This window comes from Chamaea fasciata, unplaced genomic scaffold (genome assembly GCF_029207755.1).
Source record: "Chamaea fasciata isolate MVZ Bird 193981 ecotype frontalis unplaced genomic scaffold, bChaFas1.0.hap1 SCAF_1, whole genome shotgun sequence".
NCBI classification, from domain to species: Eukaryota; Metazoa; Chordata; class Aves; order Passeriformes; family Sylviidae; genus Chamaea; species Chamaea fasciata.
This window is the reverse complement of record NW_027094086.1, coordinates 65,805,526-65,820,529: the sequence shown is the minus strand read 5'-3', so window position 1 is coordinate 65,820,529 and position 15,004 is coordinate 65,805,526. Positions and strand designations below refer to the sequence as shown.

The 15,004-nt window shown below is 38.8% G+C and overlaps 1 protein-coding gene across 1 annotated transcript in view; it reads right to left on the bottom strand.

The window, feature by feature from the left end:
* The window catches only part of PTPN3 (protein tyrosine phosphatase non-receptor type 3), a 127,513-nt gene that overhangs the window by 99,027 nt on the left and 13,482 nt on the right, over positions 1–15,004 (bottom strand). The gene's annotated exons all lie outside the window — the stretch shown is intronic.

Here is a 15,004-nt window from a genome sequence, read left to right as displayed (position 1 = left end):
AGCCATTCATTGAAATAAGAGGTGAATTAAATTCAGACAAGCCCGTAAACATTTCAAGCCTCTCGTCCCTGGATCAGTTTACCAATTAACATCACAGCATTTAAAGCCAGTTGGCAAGCGAAGCAGAGCATAGTTTTCCAGGTTAATTACCATACCAATTACCAAACCATATTTCACTTGTAAGGGGACAGCTACAAGGGGACTTGCATAATATGAGTGTTACATAGACTGCTGGCCAAACTAGACAGGACCTATATGAGTACTACTTTGCCATCTCCCCTTTTTTGTGTATCTGCTTTAAAACACAGGCTGGCTTTTCTTTTACACAGCTACAGAAACAGAACAATTTAGAAAAAATACATCACTTAAAACACCAAAGCATTGCATCTACTACACATCTCTTTGAAAGGGAAACATGAAAAGCATGAAGAGGCATGATATGTAAAATTGCATAAAGTGGGCTTTTTGGGGTTGCAAGGACAACAAAGCAGTGCAGTGATCCATCTTCACTCAACTACGTGTAAACTACACTCAGAAGCAGCTAAAACAATTGCCTTCTCACAGACAGCTCAGAAGTCAGACACACATTAACATTCAACACTTCCAACAATACTCCCATGGGGTTTTCTGTCAGCCAATTGATAGTTCACCATTGTATATTTTCTAAAATCAAAACTCTAAGCTATCAAGACTCATTTTTTAGTTAGCATGCATTTTTTTTTTCCTCAGAAAAGGGGTGGTTTGGGAGTTTTAGCTTTTTGTTCTCTCTGGCTCCTTTTTTTTTCTTTTGTTTTTAAAGCAGGGTATAAAAAGGAAGAGGTAATCTTTAGGACAATTATGAACAATATTTCCATATAAACCACCAATCACTCCTATTGCTTTGCAATTGTTCTTGATATACAGTCCGCAGTTAGTCATAATATGTTATTTTAATTTTTTTTTTATACCCTGAAAATGGGCTAATTCAGGAATGGTTGCTGTTAAATAAAATATACAATTAATGAATTATCAAGAGTATACAAAAAGTTGACGACAAACTGTGATTGTAGAGGAAGCCTTCAATCTCACATTCTCTAATTACCTAGCAGCTAAGTTTTAAACTATTTATTCAGCACTGTGTTCACCTTTCACCAAAAAGTCAAGTGACTAAATGAATTGTACTACAAAGTCTTTTCCCCACTCTCCACCTCAGTTGGCAAAAAAGCTCTTGTCATTTGCAGAAATAGCTCTCTACCCACTAGTCCACTGATGGGTAAGTGGAAGGTTATGCTTCACTGTGGGCAGCCACTAGATGAGAGAGAATGTTTTGGTAGCCAGATTCAAAGCTTCATCAGCCTGGCCTTCAGGGCTCGGTCTGCACTGCAATGCCTGATGGTCCCAGCACACAGACCTCTCCATTCCTGGGAAAAAAGGCTATTTGACCCTTTTGCTTATAATCCCCAACCTATCTTACACTTTTACCATCCTCTTTCTGTATGCCCTAATTATATTCAAACTTTGTCAGGCTTCGGCAGAGAGCAACAATCACAGGAGTCTCCAGCACCTTGCTCCTGATCTACCCAGAGAGAGGGAGCAAACAGTGGTCATCCCCCGAAGTCCTAGTGCAGAACATGCTGCAGGTTTAGCTACACTTGGAGACCCTTCAGACGTTTAGATACCTAACCCTAATCCCTCTCCAGGAGAGCATTGTTTTTTCAAGTGTTACAATATAGCAGGATCTTGCTATTCACTGGTTCAAGCTTCAAATGCAGAAGACGATAAAATAGCACCAGTAACATTTATGTGTTTGCTATCCAGAAAAAACCAAGAAAAATACACCAGCAAAAAACGAGAAAACTCTTACACCTGCAAAAAAGTTAACCTGAATAAACCAAATTGATGATTTTTATTTAAGTGACTGTGCATAGCAGCACAGGTTCATTTCATACCATGGGCCCTCTGTAGGAAGCCCAGCCAGTCTCCTGATTAACCTAAGCTAACCAAGAACTAACAGTGACATATATTTACATACTGCAGTTCATTATAAAATGAGAGGTGCTTTGTTTGAAATTTATAGTCTTGTGCTAGTTTTTCAATTACCTTTGGTTTAATACCTTCAGGTGACCGGTTGGATGCTGGGTTACATGACCAATGCCCCAAGTGAAGCAGTAAGTTGGAAACTCACCATGAGAAATTCAAACCTGTTAGCTGACTGGTTTGCATTGGGTTCACAAATGAAAACCTGCAATTCCTTTATTTTTACCATTTGATGTAAAATCACACCAGGAACACAGAGTTCATGGTTTGTGTTTACAGCATGCAAAGAGCCCCAGCTGAGGCTGTCCTTGACAAAGCCAGCTGACCGCAGGAACAATGCCAAGCCAGGCACAAATGTCTGAGTGTTTGGGGGCCACAGCTATCAGTCAACCAGAGCTCAAGGGGACTAATCAAGCCCTAGGAAACTGCCACCAGCTGGAGTCCCCGGCAGAGAAAGGCACACCTTCTACTTCCCACCTCCATAGCCTTGAGCACCAAAGGGCAAAGTGAGTTCCTCAGGGAGCTGTGTTATGGGTATCACACAGCAGGAACCTGCCCACACCACTTTTCATGTCCCACCTCGGTGTGCTCAGCAAGGCTGCTAGGAAATAACTTAGTGAAGCCCCAGCCTAAAGGGCAAGGGAAGGAGAATAGGAGGCAGGTGAGCAGCTGAGTTGTTGGCATCTGCTCCATGACATTTCAACCATAAATGAGCTGTGTTTAAAGCTGTGTTTTAAATAGGGCAGGATTACTGGAACGGCTTATGGACCCCAGTGCAACACGTAGAAGCACACGAAGGAACCAGTGATGGCAACTGCTTTTGGGGAAGGCAGATGGGCCACTGAGATCCCCAGCATGACCAGAAGCCTCACGTCTCTAAGACTAGGGCTATTAAGACCCAGCAATCACCCTTCAGCCCTGAGCAACCAGAATCAGCCATTACATGCAAATCTCAGTTCCTGTTCATAGCCTCAGGAAGGAGGCTGATTCAGAAGCAAAACAAAATTAAAAAAAAAACCAAAAAAACCAAACAAAAACCCCCAAAAAACAAAACAAAACAAAACCAAAAAAAAAAAACCAACCAGACAACTATAAGACAATTTAACATTATCAGCATGTCAATACTTCAATATTTTTTCCCCTTCCCTTAAATAAGCATGTTTTCCCTAAAAAAAAAATCCAGGAAGTTGGGAGGTATATTTTAATTAAACAAACAAACAAAACCACCTCAAAACACAGTTATTCTCACAGTTACAAAGCATAAAACAAACATGTGGAATTCTATCCCATAATGAAATCATGCAGTAGGCTTACAGGAGAAATAAATACAAGTACAGCTATGGAAAGAAGTTAATGTTTTCCAAGTACATTAAACACATTTCTGGACAAGTTTGGTTATGCATGCCTTCTCCTACAGTAACACTGCAGTCAAGCAGAACAAAAATAACATGTTTTCCTTATCTTTTGTATTGAAGACTGGCTTTTAAAAATACTTTTTTCCATACCAGCATTTGATTTCTTCCCGACTGCTTGGAGGTTGTTGTTTTTTAAAAAAACCAAAACCCTAACACTCCAGTATCAGTATAACTACCATTAACTTCTCTTTTACCAAGTAATTAAATCAAGAGCAGATTCGCTGAGTATACACTCAAGGATCTTCTACATATAATCACACTGTGTATAACTGTTAATTGTTCTGTTGTGATTGTTTGAGGTTTTGGGTTTTTTTAAATAAATTATTTATTACCTCCATTTCTTTGGGCAAATAGGGATAATTTACTCCTGTAAATGGGTGCACTCATGTTGTTTTTTTTTCTAGGAGGAGACTACTGCATTAAGTTTTCTCACTTTATTATAGTCTTGACTTAAAACGTTGGCCTCTCAAAAAATCATATATATTAGAGAATCTCTGGGAATGTGATTTACAAAAGGATAGTGCCTCCAACCCAGTTTCATTGTCTGAGTGATCAACCCCTAAGTAGGGCAAAACAGTAGTGCTAAGAACACGGCCAAGCCTTGTGTGTTGTTTCAATAACAGTTACATTTTATGGTTACCTGTTCCTATACTTAAAAGATACAAAATAAATTACATGGAAATGGAAAGAGGTTTAACAAAGTAAAGGTGTCTTTGTAACAATGTATATCTCTAAGACAATTGATACAAGCGCTCCTCAGCGTGCGTCAGCCCATGTAGTTAAGAATTAGTTACACCCCTCGGAGCTCTATCTATCCTCAGTGCATCTTAACGACGATTAAATTATTCAGCCAGATTTTCCAAATAGAAGAATTTGGCTCAACTCACTACATATGAAAACCAGATTCTGCTTTCACCTTCTGCAGAGAAAATGTTTCATCTTTTCTACATCCCTAATGAGAAACTAGATGCCTCCCTATCAATAAAAAATTCAGCTCTTCTATTTCACTGGTAAATGCCAAGAGGTATTGACCACAATACAAATTACCAGGCATTACTAAAGCAACAACCAAAGTAGAAGATAAACTTCATTTTGAGCAGTGTGTGCAGGTCACCATTTTCTCCTTATTTGTAGTTATTTCATCACAAAATTTTCCTGACATTTTCATGTAAGTTAGATAGAAAGGGTGGCAGCCAGAAGCGACATGATGAAACTTCACAACACTTGGAAAAATAAAAGCTAAAAAAATTCCGATCCAAAGCAATTAAACCATAAATATAGAACAAGCATGAAAGCCTTAGATAATTAAGCCTTACAGCTTATGGTATAAAAACACCTCCAAATTAAGATAAAAATAATAAAAGACTTGCTGCAGCATAGCCTTCCTTAGAACAGGAATAAAGGTTAATACCCATGCTGAAAGTTGGTGCATGTATGTAGATACACAGCTTCCAAAGCAGCAGCTTCAAGTTTTCAAAACACTGCTCTTTAAGAAAGGCAGCAATATCATTACAATAGAGACTCTTTATGCCAAGGTTAAAATCAACATTAAAAAATTAAAGCTATGACTTTCTTAGATTTGTTTCCAGTGGCTGACACCTATGATATTTCAAGCACAGCAAAATTATTTTTCTGCCCTGTAAATAACCATTAGTTCTAGCAAAGCATTCTAAGAATGTTATCAAAAATTGCACTAATAAGGCTTAAATCATTCTAGTTATTGTCTTAGGTCTTCCAGAAAAAAAAACTATAACAAAAAAACAACAAAACAACAACAACAAAAAAAACCCAAAAAATAACAACCATCATATAGGCAGAGATTCTTCACAGAAAATTAGTCCATTTAAGCAAAAATCATAGGCATTTTGAAGTTATACTTCAAACAAGCATAACGCATATTGCCAGCCCAAAATTTGCCAGAACCAGTACAGAACAGAGCAAAGAGAAAACATCCTTCCACAGTAAAATATAATGATACAACTTCTTCATTTAATAGTCCTTAATGCTGGAGTTCACCCACCCAAATAAGCCTTCAGGGCAGACCACATAGAGTATGACACCTCTATTTGTTTATTTAGAATGTACTCCAAAGCATTTTAGTTTCAATGAAGGTAGGTACAAGGAAGAAAGGCTCATTCTAAAAACAAAAACCAGACCACAAGTAATTGTGAATAATCTTTCCTCTTCTAACTGGCACAGAATCAGAATCTAGTTTTATTTCACTTTTAAAAGCCAGTAAGTACATAAACTAGATGTGTTCCTATGTCTAGAAATCAAATATCTATCTACAGCAGTCATCACCTTTTAGAAGAGAATCCAATCTATGCAAGTTAAAAAATTTTAAAAAATCCCTACACCACTGCAAGAGGTTAGATGCTTAATTAGTGCATAAAATTGAGTAATTAAGCGATTTGCAAGCCTTCCCTGCACATCATTTAGTTTTTTATTATAACACAACTCTGGGTAAATCCATATTGCAAAGAGTTTTCATGGGAAATCCAGTTACTTTAAACTCTGGATTAAGAAAGACCACATATGAATGTCAAAGACAGACCAGAAGACATGGATGGGAGAGGAAATATGCTTTTTGGTACTAGCATTACACTGTATCCTGACTGACATGTGGCTGAGATCCCACTAAACCAATATCATACTGATGGTTCTGCAAGCAGTGTGAGCAGCTGCAGTGTCTAGGGCAGAAAAGCCATGCACCACAAAAAGCCACCCATCCTTATTTCAGTTCTGCTGCCTATGTACAATCATGCAGCTGCACTAGGGACAACATTTCTGTTGGGGACCATCTTACAGTGGCAGAGTAAAAACACTAAGTGACTAAATTATCCTTAAAAAAGGTGTAATATTCACATCAAACATTTGTCCTGTACACACATATATTACATATATATTCATTCCAAGACAAGTTTTAGAGATAAGGACTCCATTTCAACTTTTCTGAGACCCTTCTTCCTCTCCCCCCTCCCTTTTTGAAAAAGGTGTGCTTTACCTACAAAGATTTAGCAAAAATAGATTTTTAAAAAGAATCTTAAAACATGCACAGCTCCAGGCATCCCAACAGTTCTTGTTGTTAAGACTGAAGAAGCAGAACAGGCTGGCATCACAGGGTAATTGAGATTATTTGACCAAAATAACCATACACCTTACAGAGTAATAGCCTTTACATGGGGGACTGGGGGTTCGAAGGATTATCCCAGCCTTTCAGCTGTATGTTCAGCAGCAAAGACTGCTTAACTGAAAACTTAATCTTGAAATCAGATAACCCACAGGTAACTAAATTCTAGAAAAGCTTATTGATGGAAAAAACAATACTGACCATCATTTTCAGTGTTGTTCAGATCCTGTGTTTTTAACATCCGTTATTCCAACTTCTGAGGTAAATATTTTGGTCACATTTTCAAAGGATCAAACAAGATTGAATGAATAACTCCTGAGACTTCAAGGGTATAAATCCTGTCATGCCAACTTCACAATTTTTTTTTACATACATACAATAAAACCATGCAGGTAAGCCGCTGTAGGATCGAATGTGTCATTTCGAAGACAATGAAGCATTATTGCTAGACCTGTGATGCAGGATTAGCACAAGTACAGAAATAGTATCTACTGCACACAGAATGAGTGAGAGCAGAAAAACTACCGGGAAGAAAGAGACCTGCTCCCTACACTGATAAAATACAGGTAAGAACAAGACACACCTTTAAGGCTTTCACATTTTTTGCAGTTTTTAGTGCTCATGTCAGAGATATTTATGATGTTTATTTTTAAAAACCATTTATAAAATAACACCTTCAGCCAATGTGTTGAGGGCAGTAAACAGCATGCTGCTTCACTTCCTGCACCCTGCCAATCAAAGCGTTCAGGAACTCTATGGCTTCCTCTATTGCTTGCCTCAGCCTTAAGTAGACCACAGAACAAAAGAAAATCATCTCACAAAAAAATGCAGACTAACACTACTTTATTTTCCAAATAATGATAATGCCTTTGGGAGGTAACTAACAATGTTGCAGGAATTCAAAATATAAACTGCAGAATGAAAGCCGAAGTTCACCTTCCCCAGCTTGGTAGTGTCCTGTACTAACAACACCGAAGGGTGGAAGTGAACACTTGAGTCAAAGTGAAAGCTGAGCACTGCAGTGCCCAGCTATCAACATTTCCCATAAATATATGAGTTTATATAGAATAATTTATTACTTCAACTTTTCAAAGCCAAGCATGTAAGCATTCACCACTGAAATTTATAAAGAAAAGCAACTATAATATTCTGAGATCTTGGTTATCAAATTAATCACCATACCAAAACTGAAATATCAAAAAAGACCTCATATTCCATTAGCAATAAACTGTGTGCCATGAAACTTTTGTATGACACATAACATGAAACAAGAACCATCATGTCAATTCTCCTGTCAAGTAAAGCTGTGATATTTAAGTAGAATTGTAATCATCTGCATGAGAGATTCAGGAAGAGATGTAGAAAAATAACCAAAGCTCTAAGGATTAAAACATATTTCCAAAACATGCTTTTAGAGGGAAATTCTATGTTTTTTACTATATCCATAGTTTGATATTAATAAAATAGTCTCAAAACTACCTGTTCTACTGATCTACATTGAAACATTTCATTTGCCAGTGCAGCGTGAGGATGGCCTACAAAAAAAAAAAAAATTAAAAAAAAAAATCACAAATTGCAGATAATGCCTGCAAGTTTTCAAACCACTGCTCTTTAAGAAATGCAGCAATATCATTAAATACAGGAGTGTTTAAAAAAACCCAAACACCAGCTTTCTAAAACAATCATCTCTTCATATCCAAAATACATGCTTTAAGTAATTTTTTCCTATATATATTAACCTGGCAAATAAAAAAGACCTTTAATAATTTTTGCCTCCAATTAATTTAGAGTACATTTTGCATGTTAAAGCCACAGTTATCAAAGATTTCAGTCCTTTCAACAGGACTGATGTCATTGTACCTCACATTTCGTCCTCTTTCTGCAAAGCAAAAGAAATTTAAGCTGTCTTTTCAGAAGGAGGAAAGCAGCATTTTGTAGACAGAACAGAGTATAGACTCAACACAAGGCTGTGAATCTAAATGTTCACATTCTATTTCTGATGTTGGCACTATTGACATTTCGTGAACCAGCGGCTTTCCTCCTCCTCAAATTGAACATGGATCATGACAGAAATAACTGCCAAAGCATACTTTCCAAAACTTTGAAAAAGCACAGGTAGCTAACCAGGCTGTGGATACACTTCAAAACCTGTTCTTCTACAGAAGGACTGAATGGCCCTTAAATCTGTCAGCTCAGAAAGATGATGCTGGCAGTGGTGACTGCCCTTTATTGCCAAGGGGGAAAGAAGGAAAGCAAACACCTTAATCATGGCGGTGGGAGTATTAATGAGTACTAATGCCATGGAAAGCTAACTCAGCTTTTAAAAGAAACAGAAATTCCACTCAAAATTCAGTGCTGGATTGTTGGGAAATAGCCTAAAATTGAGAAATAGCCTGAAATTACAGATGACTGAAGTTTCCTTTGTGCATGGACACAGCTGAGCAGTGGATCAAGACCTGCCACTGCTACCCAGTGTTTTACATTGTGGGCAACACTCAATCTGCTCCTCAACAAAACAGAGGACTGTGTACCATTCAAGCTTGGGAAGAAAAAGTCTCATCACTGGCAACAAAAAACCCCAGTCCATACTTTTTGCAAGAAAGCATTTCAGATCTCAGAAGAAAACCTACCTTGTAAATTGCGTTAATGAACAAAAACTCTCCAGAATTACTATGAATTATCTTTCTGAACCCAGATTTTTCTTTTAGAACTTAAAGCTTAAAACTTCACAGAACTGTTTTCTATACATTCCTGTTTCATATATTTTATAATCCCCATTCTGCCACAAGCTTTAGAAATACATTCTGTTAAGCATGACAGAAACCCTTAAAACCCATGGCTTCAAAAGGTCCCCAAAGGGATTTGGAACACAGCACTGGCAATCTGCAGTTAACCACAGAATACTACTGAAAAAGATAAAATGGTAAAATAATCAAATCACAACAATTCTTCCTTTAAAAGAAAAAGTAAGGACACAATAGCAATATGGAAATTGAAAGTTATGTTATGAAGGGAACTTCAGGTTGCACGGACAGAAAAAAGTATTTCTTTTAGAGACTATAATTCTATAATGCAATTTATACTCCAGGGCTGTTCAAAATGACACAAGTTCATGACATCCTCAAGCTTAAAGCTAAAGGAGGAGAAATTTAGTTTAGACATTTGGCAGAAAATCTTCACTACAAGGATGGTCCGGCACTAGAATGGGTTGCCCACAGAAGCTGTGGATCCCCACTCCTGGAAGTTTTAAGACCAGACAGAATAGAGCTTTGAACAACCTGGTCTGGGGAAGGTATTCCTGCTCATGGTAAGGAGTCTGGAACTAGGTGATCTTCAAGGCCCCTCCCAACCCAACCCATTACATGATGATTTGTAAGTCAAGGAGAAAAAGCAAACACACACTGTGGAAAGCCTGTCTAGGAACATCTGCATTTAGTAAATAATTGCCAGAGATGAACAGCTTACTGCCATTCTTTCTTCTCTTCATCTCATCTTCCTCCCCCATTTATGACTAACAGAAATATTTGTATTTTAAGCTTACCAAAGCACACTTCTTTTTTCCCTTTTCAGTTTGTTCCTTCAAAACATCTAGTATCACAAGAATTTGTTATCAATAAGATCAAACTGCTCTCCAGGACCTGCAGCAGCACTGACTGCAGCTCTGTGGCTTTTGCACAAGTCCTCCTTCTCCTGCTGCACAAAAAGAACAGGCAAACAAAGGAACACTGCCACCCAAACTGGATAGACATTTTTCCAATTCCTGCACATGCCTGGATGTCCTCACTTTGAAAGAAGAAAGTAATTCCTCCAGATAGTGAAGAAAAAAATAGAGTAAACATACTACAGTCCTAGCTTGCAAACAATTTGTGCTTTCTGGTTTTCCATCAGTATTTAAACAGTGTATGTTTCAAACCAGCAAAATCTAAACATTTACATCCCTGTTAGGCAATTTTTTCACCACCCCACAAGATTAACACACACCCTGTGACCATGGTGCACCATACCAGAAGGAGACAGCTCCAAAAAGCTTTTACCTAAACCAGATGCTCCTGCATCTTCCCGCCACTGCAAACCCCAGTGGCAGCCATCTCTTGGTCATTCTCTCCCTTTCAACACAATAATTAACTTAAGCCCCCAAAGAGCCAAAAAGCAACCTCCCAGTCAGGATTCAATGCAGCTTTGGTACCAAGATCAGGCTGGACAGCCATGTCCCTGGCAGCCCAGATACCTCCCTAGACCAGGGAAGGCAGAGCATTCCTCCACCATCACAGGCTGGGGTGAGTATATTGGACCAGCTTTTAGACAAATACCTGCTAAACCTCCTGCCATGAGGCCACCAAAGTAGAGTGAGCATGAGCCACACAAAGCGAACTGGAGTTTGGGGGACTAAAATGGAATGGATTAGAGCAAGATTTTGTAAAGGAGTCTGGTAAAGAACTGCTTGCTCTTGAGTGAAGTACTACTTTGGTTTTGTTGGGAAATGGGGCAGAAGCTCTGTTTTAGGTTTTTTGGTGTTTTGTTGTTTCTTCTCCAAATCTCCTACTGACATATAGCACTTACAGAAATAATTCAAGACCATTTAGGTTGTATTTGTTCATTTTTAACACAGTGATCCAGCAAATGGGCATTTATAAAAAAGCCTCCTGTTGCCATCTGATGTAATGTCTCTTCAACCTCGTATTTACAAAGTTATTAAAACTCCCATGCACAGCCAAGATCACTTAATTTACAGAATTAAACCATCTCATTTTTGAGAATGCATCCCAGCGTGCATCAACTGCTGCTGTTTTTCAGAGTTTATAATTCAGAGGCTAGTTCGGTTTTTAAGTTTCAAATAATTCAGTGCACAAGACAGTGCCAGGCGTTTTCAAACAAACACATAAAATTTTGCCAAGTAGATCTGACATTCCCCAAGTCCTTCTATTTCAGTTTTTGTATTCCTGGCTGGCAGGTAGAATATTTATCTACTTCCCACAAAGCAATCTTAGCATGCTGTGGCAACCAATCACAGAGGAATGCAGGCACCAGGCCAGCATTGCTGGTTTATACTGAAACAGGAGCAAAAAAGGGAGAGCTCTGCTTACAGTGCTGAGATCCAGTATCTCACCCAGTTTCCTCACTACTCAGCACTTTTGCAAGGCAGAGGTAATGGGCAATGCCTCCCCACAGGCAAATTCCTCAAAGTCTAAAGTAGAAGGACTGGGAGAGGTAGAGGGGGTTGAATGCAGCGTCTCATCAGGAAAGAGCTATGATCATGGAACAGCTGGAATGAAAAACAGGACAGAAGTCCCAAACTACTAATGTTTGTCTTTGTGTTTCTTTCATGACCCAGCAACACACCAGAAGTGCATTTTAAAGGAAAGGCATCAAAACAAGGACTACTTCAAAACACAGTACTGTATTTCTAGTTTTGCTTAAGACAAGCCAATTGACCAAAAGTAAGCAGTAAAGCAAATCAATAACAAACCAGCCTTTTTTTCTGGAAATAACTGATCATCATGAGAGTTTTAAAGGAGAAATAAATTTGAAATGGGTTCTTTGATGTCATCAAGCTTATTTTACCTTAGCAACTGAATAAAATAGATTAACAACTTAATTTTGAAAGCTATTAGCTAAACCTTTACATAGATCTCTAATATTTAAGCTTACGCTGTAATCAGTAACAAAGGTAATGACTCCCATTCCAGATTGCCTACCCTAAATTACACCTAAATAAAAATACTCAGTTTAGTTTACTTAATCCTAATTGCTTTCCTAGTGCAAAATGTACCTTGTCATGACCAAGTAAGTGGCCTGCTTGCCCACGAGAGCTTTCTGAATGTGACATCAATATTTACACATGCTGAATGCTCTCAACTTCTACCTGATCTCTGGAATCAAAGTACAAATTCTGACCTACACCACACACACTTTCCTACTATTAATAAAACCTAGTATTTTACCTAAGCAAGTTTGTCCCTTGCAAAAATGGGGTGGGGATTCAGCTTCAGCATTACACTGCAAATTAACTGCTAAATCTAGCCAAAACTTGCACGGTATGTAACCTTCAACCGGGTTAAATTCATGCAGCAGCATAGAGTCCCATTCTTGAAGCAATACAACAAGAACAGAAATTCTTTCAAAGTAAAGGCCATTTGCAAGACTAGAAAGAATAATTGGTAGGATAGTTCTGCTGGGGACTGAATGCAATGACAAGCTGGCTACCTGAGCCAGCAAACACAAAGCAGCCAATGTGAATAGCAGCAGAATCTTTGGAAGGGAGGTCTAAGAGAATTTCATAGCAGAGCTCTGGCTGGGAAGCACTTCAAAACCTTGAGGAAAATCAAAAAGGGAGTGCCTCCTGGTTTATTTCTTATCACATTCATGAAGAAAGAGCACCCCTTTCCATAAATTTCAAAAGCATTGTATCAGATGATGTTCAAACATAAAAATAAATCAGAACTGATAAGACTAATTGAATCAGGAACTAGTGCAGGCTCTGAAGAATATAAGGGGTTTCAAGTAGAATAAACAGAAGACTAGACATAAAAACAAGTACTGGATGAATAAAGCATAATGGGATGGAACAAAATAAATTGGGTATGACATGGGTATGACAATCATGCAGAGACTGGAAGAAGAAACTAGATAAGATAGTGAAGGAAAATTACCTGGCATCTTTAAAAAAACTAATTAAGTTTGCTCCTGAAGAACTAGATCAGTGCCAGAAAAAAAAGCAAAAAAATGTATTTAGGATTTGTACAAATTCCTACTACCCCCATTAAAAAAAAAAAAAAAAAAATAAAAAAAAAAAAAAAAAAAAGAGAGAGAGAGAGAGAGAGAGAGGGGTTAAGCCATCAATTAGTGTGAAATATATGGTGTTTGGGGCTTTTTTTTGGGGGGGGGGCGGGGGCTATTTTGGGGGCAGGTCGTGGTTGCTAGATTTTTTTAAATGTCCATTGAAGTTTCAGTATCTTTTGTGGGTTTCCCTCCATAAATACTAGATATGATTTCATGCTGAGTCTGAACTGCTTCCTTGACAGCACCTCTCTTTAGTCCCAGCCAGTCTCAAGAAATGTTATCTTGGTGAGGAGTCAGATGCATCTCATTCAACTATCTGGCATTCTCTTACTACTGAATTTGTCACCTTTTTCTCCAACATGAGTCAAATTATTCGTGTACAGACAGCTAACGGTGACCACATACACACGTTAACTTCTGTGCCAGGCATGCACTACTACACTTAAACATCTTGTTTTACAGATAAAGGTTTGACCTGCCACAGTATAAAATGTTTTGCCATCATTCACTTTCAATGCTTTGAGACCAACTCCTCACCTCCACCTTATTAATATCTCCAGGAGGAGAGGGAAATGAAAACCACAGAAGAACAAAGATGACAGCTCTTTCTTCTGGTGGTATTATTACAACCATCATCACAGACCATACTAATTACTTTCTTCTACCCCAAGCTTTCAGTATGCAACAGTTTAGCAAACTATCACCTTCTTATCTCCAAGAACTTGTTGCTCAATGACCAATATTGAACCATGAAGGAGAAAACTGGCAACATTGTCAAAGATGTACAAAATTAAACAAGTACTGTAGTGTACTGAGCTTGTAAAAAAGAAATGTGCATTCTTACTCATGTAGGTGGAATCAGAGGAATCATACTGTAATTTGCTGCAGGAAAAACAAAACTGTTTCGATCTATTAATCAAACACTTGGAAAGCAGAAAGAGCAGAATATCAATGTAGTTGAAGTAAAATGAAATCCTCATGAGGCTGCAGCACTTTTTCCTAAACTTACAAGTCCAGCTACTACCAAGAGTTATCAAACCTAAGAAATTCAGTAACAAAATACAACTCTCACTACAAATGCAGTAAAGAAAGGATTAAAAAAAATTTCAAAACGCAGATTTCAGATGGCTACTTTCCTCTGGTTTTCAGCCATGCAAACCTCCAAAAGAGGTTTGAAAACTTGGAGGAGAAGCCTGGCTGTGCTGGGCCCACCGCCACCCCCAAGAGCGTGGCTGCAGGGCTCCCAGCCCGGCACACCCTGCCCGCTCTGCCGCCCGCGGTGACTCGCTGGGAACACGGAGCTCCGGGCTACTCATTAACCAGGGCCGGGCAGGAGGCTCCCAAAGCCCTCCCGGAGCTGGGGGTGCTTGCGGAGCACCTGCGAGCCGAGCGAACACGGCGGGTCCTCTCGCCAGGAACAAGGCCAGGGGAAGGAAGGTTGGACGCTGCCTGCCCCGGGACAGTGGGCTCAGCGCTGACAGCGGCGTTCGAAACCAGCAGCACCTCTATTGAATCCGATTGAAGTCCCTCTCCTCCCTATCCTCCTCAATTTAGGAGCTGTCACCTAAATTACAATATTTGTAACTGTGCCAACAGTAGTTAATTATAAATCTAGCTATCCAGAGAAAGGTGACAGCACACCAGCGCCTGGAGCAGCGCTGTT